Consider the following 17,887-nt stretch of genomic DNA (forward strand, 5'->3'; position numbering starts at 1 on the left):
CCCTCCTCCTGCTCTAAGGATCTGGTTCCAGACTGTGCACTTGAATTATACATTATACATATGTTACCTTATACTGTACTATGGTGTATTTTCTACAGTGCATTGCTGTTATTAATCTGGTACATTATCATGCATGCAGCAGCTGAATTTACTGTATATATTTATGAAGGGGCCCAGACGTTGCACTCTCTAATGGTTAGTCAAACCAATGAGGTGGCTAGCCACACCCCCTCAGCAGACTGGCAACACCCCTAAACAAGGGCGCCTACCACTGCATTCCCCCGGTGGGCCCTACATGCCCCAGTCCGACACTGTCTGCAAGCATTGTACAATCCATGTACTAAAACCCCATTCTTTTTTATGTACTGATGTATTAAGGTGAGTGAGCTTGCTATGGTGAGTACTGGGCTCTCAGTGTATTATTTAAACATTGTGGTCACAGGCCACTGCACCCCTGCCTGAGGGTGGTGAGTGCAGGTGTGCACCCCAGTCCTGGGAATGGTGAGTGCAGTGGATTTCTGTATGTGTGTATTTGGTTAATTTTTAATTAGAGATGTGCACCAGTCACTTTTCAGGTTTTGTGGATCTAGATCTCCGTTCGTGTTTTGGATTGGTTTTGCCAAAACCACCCTTTCGTATCTTGTTTTTGTTTTTGGATCTGGATTTTTTTTAAAACATAAAAACAGCTAATATCACAGAATTGTTTTTTTTTTGTTCCTACAGTATTATTAACCTCAATAATATTAATTTTCACTCATTTCAAGTTTATTCTGAACACCTCACACATCACAATATTGTTTTTAGGCCAAAAGGTTGCACCAAGGTAGCTGGATGACTAAGCTAAGCGAGACTTGTGTGCGGCACAAACGAGTGGCCCAACTAGGAGTGGCACTGCAGTGGCAGACAGGATGACAGTTTTAAAAACTAGGCCCCAAAGAGCACATAATACAAGGGAAAAAAAGAGGTGCAAGATTAAATTGTCCTTGGGCACTCTTATGTTGCTTAAACAGGACGTGCACTGTTTACTAAGCCCATCATTTCAGCGACAGGTGGTCCCCTTGGAAAAAGCTTGCCAAGTTCTCCGAATCATAGCTAGCTACAAACATACCACCTCCATATTTGATGACTTTTCACATTATGAGAAGAAGCAAGTGGAAGAGGACAGTGTCAAGAGGGTGATTAAAAATTAGAGAGGCACACACAATCAGGGACACAGGCTTTCACCTCCACTACTATATTGGTGTGGAACAGAAAAGACTTTAACCAAGCAAATATATAATTACTACATTACTGGACAAACTGAAAAACTAGGAGCCAAAGCCTCCAAATTTGTACCCTCTTCTCCATTTTTAGGAATTACGATATCTCGGATTTAATGCTGGGATGCAAATAAACTGATGTATACCACAGGATCAAGTTTGGATATTTTCCCCTCTACAGAGTCTGGAGACTTATTTTGCGAAAATCTCCTGGGTTTCTTTTTTTCCATTTTGTAATTGCATTTTTATTTACATACTGTATTTTGTGACAGATGCCTTATTTTCATTTTTCACAGCTCCCAGTTACATGCATGTGAGCATACCCGTGTGTCCCAGTTACACACATGTGAGCATACCTGTGTGTCTTGTTTATTTTATTCATATTTTATTTTTAAATAAAGCAGCCCCTTAGATGTTTTAGCAGCCCCTTCTGAGCCCCCACAGTAGCCTGGATCAGGGAAGATGAGTTTGGGTGGGTTCGGTACAGTACTAGGCAGGACTTTGCAGTGATTTTTTTGTTATTCAGCCCCTGACCTAATGGAGCTTACCACTTTAGTCATAACTCATTTCATATTACAAGTAGGACTGTAGGAGAAAGCAATGCTGACCTCTGTTCCAGCAGCATGCCTCAGCCTGGTAAGCCAGGCATCTTCCTGGCTGTAAGACACCATGAGACTCCATTCTGGGCCCTTATTCAGTAACTGTTTGTGCATCACAGGAGCTCCTGGCCCATCTAGTGCTGCAGTCCAATAGAAAGCTGATGCAATGCATGATCACTGAAATTCTGTTCTTTTAACACCGCAAGGTCTTGCAATAACCCTTCGCAGCCCTTATATTGTACAATTATTAAGGAGAAAACATTTACAAAACAAAGGTAAAGAACCCTGTACAACAAATGCACATGCTGTAAAATAATCCCAAAATGTGGAACATTAATAATAAACCAAAATTAAGGTTGACTAATTGGAGCTATTAATTTGAGTCCCTAACATGAAATAAGTGATAAGAACCTCTCTCTAATGCTGGGTACACAGTGCACACTAGAAGATATATCTACTAGAGATGAGTGGTTTCAGACAGGGCACCCCTGGAATTATACGGTACTGCCTCTGGATTGATACAGCAGATAGGAAGCTTCCCTGGACTTATACAGCAGATAGGCAGCATCCCTGGACTTATATAGAAGATAAAGTAGATATCACCCCTGGACTTATACAGCATAGACAGCACACCTGGAGAATTACACAGCATAGCAGACAGGCAGCAGCACCCCTGGACTTAAACAGCAGTGGGGCAGCACCCCTAGACTGATAGGACAGAGGGGCAGCACCCCTGGAATGATGTGGCAGACACAGAAAAGACATGCAAGATGGAATTGTCTTGGGGCTCTCCCACCCACCGTTATGTTGTATAAACAGGACATGCACACTCTAACAAACCAATAAATTCAGTGACAGGGTATGCCACATGCACAACTGTTGCTGAAATGATTGGTTTGTTTGGGCCCTCACCAAAAAACAAGCAATTAATCTCTCTTGCACAAACTGACTCTACAAAGGCAAGATGACGCCCTCATCCTCATCCTCCGATTACTCACCCCCTTCAGTGTTTACATCCTCATCCTCACAGAGAAATAACTCCAAACCAAAAAGGTAGATTTTTTTGTATTTTGCTTAGGCATGACAATGGGCTTTTTCAACCCATGGCCAACAACTGTCTCCACTGGTGCCTTATTCATACAAACCACATCACTATCAGAATCCTCATCGTCAACTTCCTCTTCAGCGCCAGCTACACCAATATCCTCCTCATTGTGGTGTATTTCTACAGTGACATCCTCAATCTCAATATCAGCAACTGGACTGGCCGTGCTCCTCCCAGCACTTGCAGAGGGTGTGCAAATGGTGGTAGGAGCCTCTTCTTCCCATACACACTCTTGGGAAGATCAGGCTTAGATATCGCAAACGTGGACACACTTGGACTCTCCTTGGGGATTCGTGATATCTCTGAAAGCACAGTTGTTTTTTCCTATGCTTTAACAAGATTTATTTTTTTATTTTTTTGAGAGGGAGGAGAACTTCCATCTGCATGAGAAGCTGAACCACCAGTCATGAACATAAGCCAAGGCCTTAGCCTTTTCTTGCCACTCCGTGTTGTGAATGGCATATTGCCAATTTTACGTTTCTTAACAGATAATTTCCTTTTTTTTGGTTATTAATTTTTGCTTCTTGGATTTTATATGCCTTTTATGACATTGGGCATCGGCCTTAGCAGACTACGTTGATGGGATTGCATCATCAACGTCATGACTGGTGGCAGCAGCAGCTTCAGCACTATTACTAAGAATTGGAAGTGGTTCCTGATCTTTCACTATTTGTTCTTCCAAATTTTTGTTCTCCATTTCACAGGACAGCACTCCTTTATTATTACAACACACAGAACAGTGCCTCTTTATTTTCACAGCACCCCTGTATTTTAACAACACCCCTGCATTTTTACAGTATACAAGACAGGGCCAGTGTACCTTTATTTTCACAGCACCTCTGTATTTTTGCAGCATACAGGAGAGGTGTCAGTGTACCAATATTTTAACAGCACCCCTGTATTTTTACAGCATACAGGACAGGGCCAGTGTACCTTTATTTTCTCAGCATCCCTGTATTTTTACAGCATACAGAACAGGGCCAGTGTACCTTTATTTATATAACACCCCTGTATTTTTTTACAGCATACAGGACAGCACCAGCCCCCTGTATTTTACCAACAACACCGCTGTATTTTTACAGTATACAGTATAGGGCCAGCACCCGTGTATTTTTACAGCATACAGGACATGGCCAGTTTTCCTTTATTTATACAACACCTCTGCATTTTTACAGTGTACAGGACAGATCCAGTACCCTGTGTTTTCACAGCACCCCTGTATTTTTACAGCATACTGAACATGGCCAGTGTACCTTTATTTATACAACACCCCTGTATTTTTACAGCATACAGGACAGGCCAGCACCCCTGTATTTTAACAACACCCTTGTAATTTTAAAGCATACAGGACTGGACCAATGTACCTTTATTTATACAACACCCCTGTATTTGTTACAGCATACAGGACAGAACCAGCGCCCCTGTATTTTCACAGCACTCCTGTATTTTTACAGCATACAGTATAAGGCCAGCACCCTTGTATTTTATCAACACCCCTTTCATTTTACAGCATACAGGGCAGGGCCGGTGTACCTTTATTTATACAACACCCCTATATTTTTACGGCATACAGGATAGAACCAGCACCCTTGTATTTTAATAACAGCACCCCTGTATTTTTACAGCATATAGGACAGGACAAAAACCTCTGTATTTTTTGCAGCATAGAGGACAGGGCCAGTGTACCTTTATTTATACAACACCCCTGTATTTTGTACAACATACAGGACAGATTCAGCACCACTGTATTTTCACAGCACACCTGTATTTTTACAGCATACAGGACATGGCCAGTGTACCTTTATTTACACAACACCCATGTATTTTTACAGCATACAGGACAGATCCAGAACCACTGTATTTTCACAGCACCCCTGTATTTTTACAGCATACAGGAGAGGGTAGTCTACTTTTATTTATACAACACCCCTGTATTTTTACAGCATACTGTACAGAACCAGCACCCCTGTATTTTCACAGCACCCCTGTATTTTTACAGCATACAGGACAGGGCCAACACCCCTGTATTTTAACTACACCCCTGTAATTTTACAGCATACAGGACAGGGCTCAGTGTACAGCACAATGACAGGACAGCAACACCCATGTATAGCACCCCAAACAGCACAGGACACCACAATGACATGACAACACCCATAACAGGACAGCACCCCTAAAGAGCACACACTGACCCAACCTGATGCCCCCATCCACAGAGAGATAGAGGTTTGTCTCCCTCACTCTCCAAGTCCAGAGTGAAAATGGTGGTGACGCGCGGCTCTTTATATGGAATCCAAAACCCACGAGAATCCGAAAGTGGGATGATGATGTTTTGCCTCATTCTGGGATCCGAGTCTGGCGGGAAGTCTTGAGCTGGACTCAGATCCGGGCTTGGATCCCGAAGTCTGGGGGGTTTGGATCTCTGAGATCCGAAACCGCTCATCTCTATTTTTAAATAAGCTTTTTGTGATCATATATTTCTCATGCACCCTTTCTAAGCTCATTTACTTTAAACCTGTGTCAGTTGCTTCCTTTGTGATAATTTAGGAGCTGTCTTGGTGGCTGTCTCACCTTTAAAAGCCACAAGTTAATTGGTAGGACAGCTTTACAGCTGGATGCACATTTTCAATTTGACTCTGATGTGATAGCAGTTGCCAGGTTTTTAAAAATCTGGGTGATATAGTAGGACTTGCAGTGAGATGGGGCACCTTGATGTTGGACTTTTAGTTATTTGCAATTGTCATAGTAAAAATAAATATGTTTATTGAAGAACTAAGCTCCAAACCAGGCATTGAAAATAACTTTGTAATAATTTACTGCAAAGACCTTCTTTTTTCAATACCTAACACAACCCACATATGCATACTGTATATATCCTGTTTGCCTAGATGTAGCTGTTGACATATAGTAAGTATTATTACTCAGCATAATAAATAATCAGGTTATAGGCATGTCGGCTAACATACTGTTTAGTGCTCACAGCTTCTTTCATTGTTGAAGTCTGTATATTTCAAAGTATTCCTTTTCCTAACGGTTTTGTATATTATATTTTATTTTTTTCTTATGTGTTATTTTAACTAAATAGTATAGTTCTCCTTAGCTGATTTTTGATCACATGTACTGTGTATTATTGCTCCAAAAGTATCTATAGTATCTGAAATAGTCCTTTGCTACAGAAGGTGCTACAGCATACTTTCCTACTCTTCCGGATTTTGCAGGGGACTCACGATTTTTGGGGTAGTCCCCCGCACTCCCGGAAGAGTGGGCATCCCTCCTGCTTTCTGTCCACTTCCTAGTGAAGAGTGTAGAACAGTAACAGGTATCCAGGTCCGTGCAGAGCAGTTGGGACCTAGTGACGCAGTTCTATGTTAATTGCAAAGTTTAGGACCAGTCCAATTATAATTAGCACGATTTGTAGCACTTTGCCATGAGTGGGTGGGGCCTAATGATGCAAGAGCTTTTGCCCCATCCCATCTCAGCCCACCCACTTGTCCTCCCCTGGCTTCTGCATGCTTCTGCATGCAGCAGCTGTGCGAAGATATGCAAATGTTGCAGCCACCTGGATTTGTATTGAGAAGCCCACTGGTGGCTTTGCAGCTTTTCTTTGCAAATCCCAGCATACAAAAACAATAAGTTGCCCTATGGTCACACAGCATGGCTACAGGATGTAATACTCCGGAGCCATTGCAGGTGCATACTGGATCGCAGTTACAGTCTAAGGTGCATACCTAAAAATTGTCACCACCACTCCCCAAAACTGCCACCAAACAATCCATGATTGTCAATCATGTGAATAAATCCTCTTTCCATCTGTTGTTGGAAGACCATCCCAGCACATGCACACTGCTGTTTAGGCACATGTGCAGTCAGCTGATAAGTGCTCAACTGCATAAAAATCAGGTTTGTTTGAGTGCACAATATAGGACATATGCAATTGTGCACTCAACTTTGAAAACTTCTTTCAATTTCAGTTGCACATGATCTCTATAGAAATCACTGCATCTTATATTCTCGCACAACCAAAGCAAGTCTATTTTTTTATTTTTAGAAAAAATCAGCGGGACTGGAACCCTGGGGCACCCTCCCTCCTCTCTAATGACCAATTAAGCAATTGGAATTTTCCAATTAGCTTAATTAGTCCTTAATTACTCACCTTCTGAAGAAATGTCTTCTTCCTCCATCCTGTCAGGATACAGTCGTCTTCTTCTGCAATGATGTGTGTATATATGTGTGAGTGTGTGTAAGTATGTGGTAGTGTGTGTGAGAGTGTCAGTGGCGTATTTATAATGGGTGCAGTGTGTGCAGTCCCCAGGTTCCAGGGGGGCCCACACCGCACACCCTGCACCCATTATTTTTCATACTTACCCTCCGGAGTCCCGCAGTGCAGCAGCAGCGCTTCAGAAATCACTAGAAAAATAGCACAGCACCATTTTCCCAGTGTTTTGCTCATGCGCAGTAGGAAAATCACTGGGAAAATGGCCACAGCACCTTTTTCCCAGAGATCCGCGCATGCTCTCTAGACTCTAGGACAGCACTAGTGTCCCCTAGGTACCCTAGTGTCCAGAGCAACCGTGCTGCCGGGTAGAGAGGAGGGGCTCCAGATGGATCCTGCACACGGGCCTCCTCCTCTCTAGAAATGCCCTTGGAGTGTGTGTAAGTATGTTGGAGTGTGTGTGAGTATGTTTAAGTATGTGTGTGACCCCATGTGTGTGTGACCCATAGCCAAATTAAGGGGGGGATGCAGGGCATACTGTACACCGGGCCACCCTTTGTCAGCCCCCCCCCCCCCACCCAGCCAGAGCACACTGACATCACTAGCTTTCCCTCATAAGCAGCAGCAGAACCAGGAGCCAGAATGTGAACAGGACAGTATGCAGTGATAGCAGAGGCACAGGAGTATCATGTTTCATGAGCTACCGATAGAGCTTTCTGACCAGAGGAGAGAAAGGAGGGTGAAGGGAGCTGTAGGTGACACAGGGATCCAGTGGCGTAAGTTCATCACAGTTGCCCGGAGGCAAGATAAATATTGGTGCCCCCCTATTTTCTATATTAAGATACATATATGTATGTATGTGTGCGTATATATGTATGTATGTGTGTGTGTGTGTGTGTGTGTGTGTGTGTGTGTGTGTTCTGAAAAAAAAATGTTTATACATTTAATTGTCTTTTATTTTAAATCAAACATTTCTTAGCAGTCATGCTCAGGATTACAACCCATGACATGTTATACTGACAGCAGACACTTTACTGATAGAGCTATTTGCTTCTGTACAGGTGTAATTGTCAGAGAAGTAACTTCATATAGTTAGAATTATCATATTTCCTATACAGGAGCAAATATCTCCTCCAGTAAGGTGTCTGCTTCCAGTGTAATAGGTCGTGGTTTCTAATCCTGGGTATGACACTTGTAAAATGTGTATCTACAGCAGTGTTTCCCAACCACGGTCCTCAAGGCACACTAACAGTCCTGGTTTTAGTGATATCCAGGCTTGAACACAGGTGACTTAATTAGTACCTCAGTTATTTTGATTTAACCATCTGTGCTGATGCCTGGATATCACTAAAACCTGCACTGTTGGTGTGCCTTGAGGACCGTGGTTGGGAATGCCTGATCTACAGTATAATAAAAAGGGTGTGATTTGTAAGGTGCAGGGACCAGTGAGGAAGTCGGCCACTGAAAAGACAGTAGCAGCTATCAATTAACTTAATTCAATGGTGTCACAGAATGGGAGGAGAGGTGCCCCCCTTCAGAGCAGGTGCCCGGCGGCAGATGACTCCGTTGCCTCCCAGAGTTCTGCCTCTGCAGGGATCCCAGCTTCTCCTCTTCCCTGCTTGGGTGTCTGAGTCTTGTGTAAACTGCTATGCAACTAAACCATTTGGGTCTAGAGATAGATACACACACAGAGAGTCCTTCTGAGTCCTGCCCCAGTGTGTAAGTAGTACAGAGGCTGCTGCTATTCTTGCATGTGACAAGATAAATTATTTTATTTTTCTATGTGTAATTTAAGGTTAAGTTATCTTTGTTACATTACAAGAAAATGTTATATAATAGTTGTCTTTCAATTAGGTGGAGCTATAAACCAATTATTAAACTATTAGTTTAAAACTAATATACTACACTGGTTTACATTTAATATACACAATCCATACCTCCCAACATGACCCATTCCAGGAGGGACAGCATGCTCTCTACCTGAACTTCCTTCTTAATTTATGATTGCAATCACCTGTGTTGAAGTACCTTCCTTATCAATTAAATAGTTCAACACAGCTAACGCCAATCATATATTAATTGGGAAATCCAGGTAGAGAGCATTTTGTGGATATGTTTAAAATATACAATATCATGTAATTTTTTTTATCTTTTTGCAGGTCCTCTAGTCGATTTTGCCCTAGCTTGATATGACGGAGCTGACTGGCATTGTGTAATCTGTCATTTATGACAGGGAAGCCACAAGTTATCAGACTCCCTTTTATAGTGGAACCAGGAAAGCTGTGATAGTATGGTGCCCCCTGCAGTTGCGGTAACCAGCCTAGGCTATGAACTCTGATGCTTTGATCACTATGGTGGGCACATCCTGTATATAAATATATTTTTACACACAGCAAAGGTCAGTATTGATATCATTTATAATCATCTGCACTAAGTTTACACAATGTATAATGCATGTTAAATTAACTACAATGGTACTGTACATAAAAGGATATGCATTTAGCTTAGTGTACAGTATTACAATGACATTAACCATTCTGCCATTTCAATATGTGCACACATATTGACAAACATTTGGTAGTATCCTTTTTGAAACATAATTATTGTTTTGCTAATATCCAATGTGAACATGTTCAATAATACATTAATCTCAAATACGGTATATTTGCTTTCATTTTTGTATAGCAAAGGAAAATATATAAGAAAACCAACAGTATTGAATGAACAACAAGCAGTAAAGTGTAGTCTATCACAAGATGTAATTGCTACTTTTGATATCTCTGATGAAAGCGCCAAGCTAAGAAAATGGACAAAAACCTTGTATTAGACCTTTATGAGACAAAGAAACATGAAATTCATGTTGCTTGTAATAGTGATTTTTATCATTCCATCTAAAGCTCTGCTCAGTTTAGAAAATTCATACGTACCAATAAGCTATCTTTACTTTTATGACATAAAATCATATGGTCTTTGACAAGATACATTTGTTTATATCAAGTTCTCACATTTATGGTAATTGTCCATTTTTTCTAGAACACTTTATTCCAATGACACATTCCTACCATTGACCCTGTCACTTAAACCAATTGCTTTTAAAATGTAATTTTATCATTTAGATAGCTATATGTCTTATATAATTTTATATACTGTATAGGAGCTGCCGTGAACACATACAAAAGTGTGTTTCTGTAATTTGATTCAGCTTGCATTCAATTTGTCCTACTGCAGGATTGTTACCGGACTTGACAGTCTGCAACCTCCTCCATATCCAAAATTATTTGGGTGAATTGCAAATATACTGTAGTTTGTCCATAAAAAATACATCATCCATGATATGATACAAGGGTAATGAAGGAAGTAGAGACCAATTGTGAATTCTCACCATGCACGTCATTTATCTTCCCCAATTCATGGTTGGGTGGTCCCCCTAACCTGTTTTCTAAGTGCTCTATGAGTGGCATGCTGTTTTGGTTGTTTTAGGCAGTGTTTTAGTTGTTAAAATGAACCCTACAATACAAAATCCCTTTGAATGTAGAGTGAGGAGTGTTATTTGGTTCTAACCTGCTGTAATGTATTTTTAATTAAAGCAGGTGTATGGTGATGTGAGAAAGTGGTGTGGTATGTTCAATAATAGAGAAACAAATGTGCATGGCTAAGATCATCCAGGATGCACATGATTTTTTACAGTTTTGTGTGAGGTGTTTTCGATAATACATCCTATACAGTAGTCCGGACCTTTCTTCAAGCGATATTCACCTTTTCACTAAACTCAAGAGTTCCTAGATGGAAAATGTTTTGGAAATGATGATGAGTTGAAGCTTGCAGTCAATAACTGGTTCAATGGACTGTAGACTGCCAAGTACAACAAGAGGATTCTAAAGCTCATGGACAGATATGATAAATGCTTTAACGAAGGAGGTGATTATGTTGAGGAATAAACATCGGTACAATAGGTGAGATGTATGAAGCAGTGAAAAAAATGAGGTAAAATTTATCAAGTCCAATTCTGTACAATTATATGTAGCAGCCGATTGGTTGACATGGGCAACTTCTTCGCTGGCTCACTTCTCCACTCTTTTCACTGCTTCATACATCTACCCCACTTTTTTATTTTATTTATTTAGTTCAATCAAACAGTCTTCATATTCTGGATTACCCTCAGATTACTATATTACTAAATACAGCAGGCAAGTTATACGTAATCCATGAAAAACTAGTACAGATGGGTCCACGGTTATCTTGGCTAGTTTGCTGCACCTAGACACAACATGGTTTATTAACCCCTTCATCTATTGTTCTCAGCTGCAATACAATACAGAGAACAATACAGCAGGGGATTAAGTCATTACAGCATGGGAATAAGTCAGAGTGCCCAGTCTCAATTAATTCTATTAAAGGTCAAGATAAACATGGCCCATCTGTATATCCTTTAAAGTTGCATAAACTGTAATATTTGTATTACTTTACATTATGAATATATATATATTCCATGTAAAACAGCACTTTATGCAGGGTAGCATTAAGGGCACTATATCTATCTATCTATCTATCTATCTATCTATCTATCTATCTATCTATCTATCTACAGTATCTATTGATTTTATCACAAAAAGTTTATGAATAGTAATGAGTGAAATTTAGCAAAAAGTGGCAAAAATAGCTTAAAGATTAGCTTATCACTCAACCAGCATCACAGAAATCATTCAGTGCAATATTCCCGAATATCTGCTCATACACAGTAGACTATGGCACAATGCCAAATTTATATTACGATATAGTAGAAACCATGATTATAATATTACAATCATGAGATAGCAGAAAATGTATACTTTTTTTTATTTGAGGTTATACATGTAATCAATGTGTCCTCCATAAAATTAGGAGCCTGACTATGCATTTGAACATCACATTGGGTGCTCAACCAAGCTGTATTTTATTCAAGTCCCTTTTCTCTGTTTTAAGCTGTGTCTTAACTCCAGGGGAGAAGTGAGTTAGAAAAAGGGGAAAAAAAAAAGTTAGAATTCTTTCTGAGCTCAAACCTGCTGATAAGATGCTATTTTGTATTGATTTTTCCTGAAGCCAGTAATCTTGAAAGCTTGTAACAGAGGATGAGGTAAATATCATTTTATTTGCTCAAATAGGTTCAGATTAGATTGAGATGAAAAACCACGGACATACCAAATTAGGACTAAAAGCAACAATTACAGAGTATTGTTTCCAGTGGTAACTAGAATGGCTTATTTTGCTGATAATGCAGTTTGGTTCTGGATAATGCTTACTATTTGCATTCCCTATTAAATGTCACTTAATTTGCATGATGAATAATTAAAATTAGTGCTGAGAATTTTCAATGACCTACCTGCTTGTGACTAACAAGTAGTTATGTACAATGTTGCTTCACATGAATGATTGTGGGAAAATGTGCTGATATGGATTGTATCTAATGGAATTTTGAAGTTAAATCTATGTGTAGGTACAAATGATTACATTAAAAAAATCAACCGATGGCACATTAATTAGTATCTATTTTCTAGGTTTTATTCTGCAGGCCATACATTCTGCAGTGGGAAAAGAATATGCTTCCCTTTATTTATAATGTGCCTTAAGGAGTCTGCAAAGCCATACAGAGATTTCGATCTTTGTATCCAGATATTTTGTTTTCAATTTAAAAACATTAGGTATCTCACTTCACCCAAACTGGTACTCTATGTACTTTTTACAATGCAATGACTGGTGCAAAAACACCTATTATCTGGTCTTGTTATTGCTGCTAGTTGCTATATCAGTATACAAATACCCAAGCAATAACTAAGCATTTTAGCAGGTGTATTTTTAAAATAATTTTACAGTCTACTGACTGCAGGAGTCTTTTTTTTTTTTAAAGTCAGGAGCCATGCTGTGTCTGGTCCCACCCCTCACTGACTGGTACATGTCCTGTCATATAATTTTAAACATAGTAACATAGAATTTGACGTTGGCCAATCAAGCCTGCCCATGTACATGTGCACACATACACAATATTTAATATTTTAAAATGTTTGTCAGAAGCTAATTAACCTACCAGTAAATTTTTGGATTGTGGGAGAAAACCGGAGTAGCCAATGGAAACCCACACAAATACAGGGAAAATATACAAACTCCTCATGGTTAGAGCCATGGTGGGAATCAAACCCATGACCTCAGTGCTGCGAGGCAGTAATGCTAACCATTACACTAGCTATACTGTCCTTTTACACCGCCCACCCCCACACTCTGTTCTACGTTGTCCACCTCCCTTCATTCAGCCATCTCTGCCATGCTCTCTCACTTTGCTAATTCAGAAACCATATTCCTCCTTCCCCAGTCCATCCTGCAAGCCCCCTGGATGTCATGGAGAAGCAAATTGTCCATTGGCTGTGATTGTGATTCTTTTTCAGCTATTTCTCCATATGTCTGAATGACATGGGCCACCATTAATGCTATTTTGCTTCTTAATTTATGTTTTTTTACAGATGTGGTCAAATTTGGCAGTTCCCTTCAATGAAAAAAGAAGAACCCATATATTTATCTGAAATAATTAGAGATGAGCGGGTTCGGTTCCTCGGAATCCGAACCCCCCCGAACTTCAGCCTTTTTACACGGGTCCGAGGCAGACTCGGATCTTCCCGCCTTGCTCGGCTAACCCGAGCGCGCCCGAACGTCATCATCCCGCTGTCGGATTCTCGCGAGGCTCGTATTCTATCGTGAGACTCGGATTCTATATAAGGAGCCGCGCGTCGCCGCCATTTTCACACGTGCATTGAGATTGATAGGGAGAGGACGTGGCTGGCGTCCTCTCTGTTAGAATAGATAGAGAAACTTGAGTTGATTACTTAGTAATTTTGGGGAGCATTAGGAGTACTCAGAGTGCAGAGTTTTGCTGATAGTTAGTTACTAGTGACTGACCACTTTATTATTTAATATAATCCGTTCTCTACCTGAAAAAAAACGATACACAGTCACATACCATATCTGTGCTCAGCCTCAGTGTGCTGCATGATAATATCATCTATGTATATCTGACTGTGCTGAGTGCTCACTGCTCACACAGCTGAATTGTGGGGGAGACTGGGGTGCAGTTATAGCAGGAGTACAGTGCACACTTTTGCTGCCAGTGTGACTGACCAGTGACCACCAGTATATTGTCTGCCTGAAAAAGTTAAACACTCCTGTGGTGTTTTTTTTTTTTTATTCTATAAACGCATTCTGCTGACAGTGTCCAGCAGGTCCGTCATTCATTATATTATATAAATATTTACCTGCAGTAGTGTTATATTTTTTTTGTTCATCTCTATCATCTTTATCATCTCTATATTAGCAGACGCAGTACGGTAGTCCACGGCTGTGGCTACCTCTGTGTCGTCAGTGCTCGTCCATAATTGTATACCTACCTGTGGTGGGGTTTTTTTTTCTATCTTCTTCATACTAGTAGTTTAGGAGTCTGCTGACAGTGTCCAGCAGGTCCGTCATTATATTATATATACCTGCAGTAGTGATATATATATATTTTTTATATCATTATCATCTCTATACTAGCAGACGCAGTACGGTAGTCCACGGCTGTTGCTACCTCTGTGTCGTCAGTGCTCGTCCATAATTGTATACCTACCTGTGGTGGTTTTTTTTTTTCTATCTTCTTCATACTAGTAGTTTAGGAGTCTGCTGACAGTGTCCAGCAGGTCCGTCATTATATTATATATACCTGCAGTAGTGATATATATATATTTTTTATATCATTATCATCTCTATATTAGCAGACGCAGTACGGTAGTCCACGGCTGTGGCTACCTCTGTGTCGTCAGTGCTCGTCCATAATTGTATACCTACCTGTGGTGGGGTTTTTTTTTCTATCTTCTTCATACTAGTAGTTTAGGAGTCTGCTGACAGTGTCCAGCAGGTCCGTCATTATATTATATATACCTGCAGTAGTGATATATATATATTTTTTATATCATTATCATCTCTATACTAGCAGACGCAGTACGGTAGTCCACGGCTGTAGCTACCTCTGTGTCGTCAGTGCTCGTCCATAATTGTATACCTACCTGTGGTGGTTTTTTTTTTTCAATCTTCTTCATACTAGTAGTTTAGGAGTCTGCTGACAGTGTCCAGCAGGTCCGTCATTATATTATATATACCTGCAGTAGTGATATATATATATTTTTTATATCATTATCATCTCTATATTAGCAGACGCAGTACGGTAGTCCACGGCTGTGGCTACCTCTGTGTCGTCAGTGCTCGTCCATAATTGTATACCTACCTGTGGTGGGGTTTTTTTTTCTATCTTCTTCATACTAGTAGTTTAGGAGTCTGCTGACAGTGTCCAGCAGGTCCGTCGTTATATTATATATACCTGCAGTAGTGATATATATATATTTTTTATATCATTATCATCTCTATACTAGCAGACGCAGTACGGTAGTCCACGGCTGTGGCTACCTCTGTGTCGTCAGTGCTCGTCCATAATTGTATACCTACCTGTGGTGGGTTTTTTTTTCTCTCTTCTTCATACTAGTAGTTTAGGAGTCTGCTGACAGTGTCCAGCAGGTCCGTCATTATATTATATATACCTGCAGTAGTGATATATTTTTTTTTTTATATCATTATCATCTCTATACTAGCAGACGCAGTACGGTAGTCCATGGCTGTAGCTACCTCTGTGTCATCAGTGCTCGTCCATAATTGTATACCTACCTGTGGTGTTTTTTTTTTTCTATCTTCTTCATACTAGTAGTTTAGGAGTCTGCTGACAGTGTCCAGCAGGTCCGTCATTATATTATATATACCTGCAGTAGTGATATATATATATTTTTTATATCATTATCATCTCTATACTAGCAGACGCAGTACGGTAGTCCACGGCTGTAGCTACCTCTGTGTCGTCAGTGCTCGTCCATAATTGCATACCTACCTGTGGTGGGGTTTTTTTTTCTATCTTCTTCATACTAGTAGTTTAGGAGTCTGCTGACAGTGTCCAGCAGGTCCGTCATTATATTATATATACCTGCAGTAGTGATATATATATATATATTTTATATCATTATCATCTCTATATTAGCAGATGCAGTATGGTAGTCCACGGCTGTGGCTACCTCTGTGTCATCAGTGCTCGTCCATAATTGTATACCTACCTGTGGTGGGTTTTTTTTTTCTATCTTCTTCATACTAGTAGTTTAGGAGTCTGCTGACAGTGTCCAGCAGGTCCGTCATTATATTATATATACCTGCAGTAGTGATATATATATATTTTTTATATCATTATCATCTCTATACTAGCAGACGCAGTACGGTAGTCCACGGCTGTAGCTACCTCTGTGTCGTCAGTGCTCGTCCATAATTGCATACCTACCTGTGGTGGGTTTTTTTTTTCTATCTTCTTCATACTAGTAGTTTAGGAGTCTGCTGACAGTGTCCAGCAGGTCCGTCATTATATTATATATACCTGCAGTAGTGATATATATATATATATTTTATATCATTATCATCTCTATATTAGCAGATGCAGTATGGTAGTCCACGGCTGTGGCTACCTCTGTGTCATCAGTGCTCGTCCATAATTGTATACCTACCTGTGGTGGGTTTTTTTTTTCTATCTTCTTCATACTAGTAGTTTAGGAGTCTGCTGACAGTGTCCAGCAGGTCCGTCATTATATTATATATACCTGCAGTAGTGATATATATATATTTTTTACATCATTATCATCTCTATACTAGCAGACGCAGTACGGTAGTCCACGGCTGTAGCAACCTCTGTGTCGTCAGTGCTCGTCCATAATTGTATACCTACCTGTGGTGGGGGTTTTTTTTCTATCTTCTTCATACTAGTAGTTTAGTAGTCTGCTGACAGTGTCCAGCAGGTCCGTCATTATATTATATATACCTGCAGTAGTGATATATATATATTTTTATATCATTATCATCTCTATACTAGCAGATGCAGTATGGTAGTCCACGGCTGTGGCTACCTCTGTGTCGTCAGTGCTCGTCCATAATTGTATACCTACCTGTGGTGGGGTTTTTTTTTCTATCTTCTTCATACTAGTAGTTTAGGAGTCTGCTGACAGTGTCCAGCAGGTCCGTCATTATATTATATATACCTGCAGTAGTGATATATATATATTTTTTATATCATTATCATCTCTATACTAGCAGACGCAGTACGGTAGTCCACGGCTGTAGCTACCTCTGTGTCGTCAGTGCTCGTCCATAATTGTATACCTACCTGTGGTGGTTTTTTTTTTTCAATCTTCTTCATACTAGTAGTTTAGGAGTCTGCTGACAGTGTCCAGCAGGTCCGTCATTATATTATATATACCTGCAGTAGTGATATATATATATTTTTTATATCATTATCATCTCTATATTAGCAGACGCAGTACGGTAGTCCACGGCTGTGGCTACCTCTGTGTCGTCAGTGCTCGTCCATAATTGTATACCTACCTGTGGTGGGGTTTTTTTTTCTATCTTCTTCATACTAGTAGTTTAGGAGTCTGCTGACAGTGTCCAGCAGGTCCGTCGTTATATTATATATACCTGCAGTAGTGATATATATATATTTTTTATATCATTATCATCTCTATACTAGCAGACGCAGTACGGTAGTCCACGGCTGTGGCTACCTCTGTGTCGTCAGTGCTCGTCCATAATTGTATACCTACCTGTGGTGGGTTTTTTTTTCTCTCTTCTTCAT

At 40.2% G+C, this 17,887-nt stretch overlaps 1 long non-coding RNA gene across 3 annotated transcripts in view; it reads left to right on the forward strand.

The window, feature by feature from the left end:
• Nucleotides 1-17,887, forward strand: part of LOC134929360 (uncharacterized) — a 241,382-nt gene that overhangs the window by 200,074 nt on the left and 23,421 nt on the right. For all 3 annotated transcript variants that reach the window (XR_010178509.1, XR_010178507.1, XR_010178508.1), the window contains one exon: nt 9,336-9,574. This is a non-coding gene — a long non-coding RNA (uncharacterized LOC134929360). The remainder of the gene's footprint in view (nt 1-9,335; nt 9,575-17,887) is intronic.

This window comes from Pseudophryne corroboree, chromosome 5 (genome assembly GCF_028390025.1).
Source record: "Pseudophryne corroboree isolate aPseCor3 chromosome 5, aPseCor3.hap2, whole genome shotgun sequence".
NCBI classification, from domain to species: Eukaryota; Metazoa; Chordata; class Amphibia; order Anura; family Myobatrachidae; genus Pseudophryne; species Pseudophryne corroboree.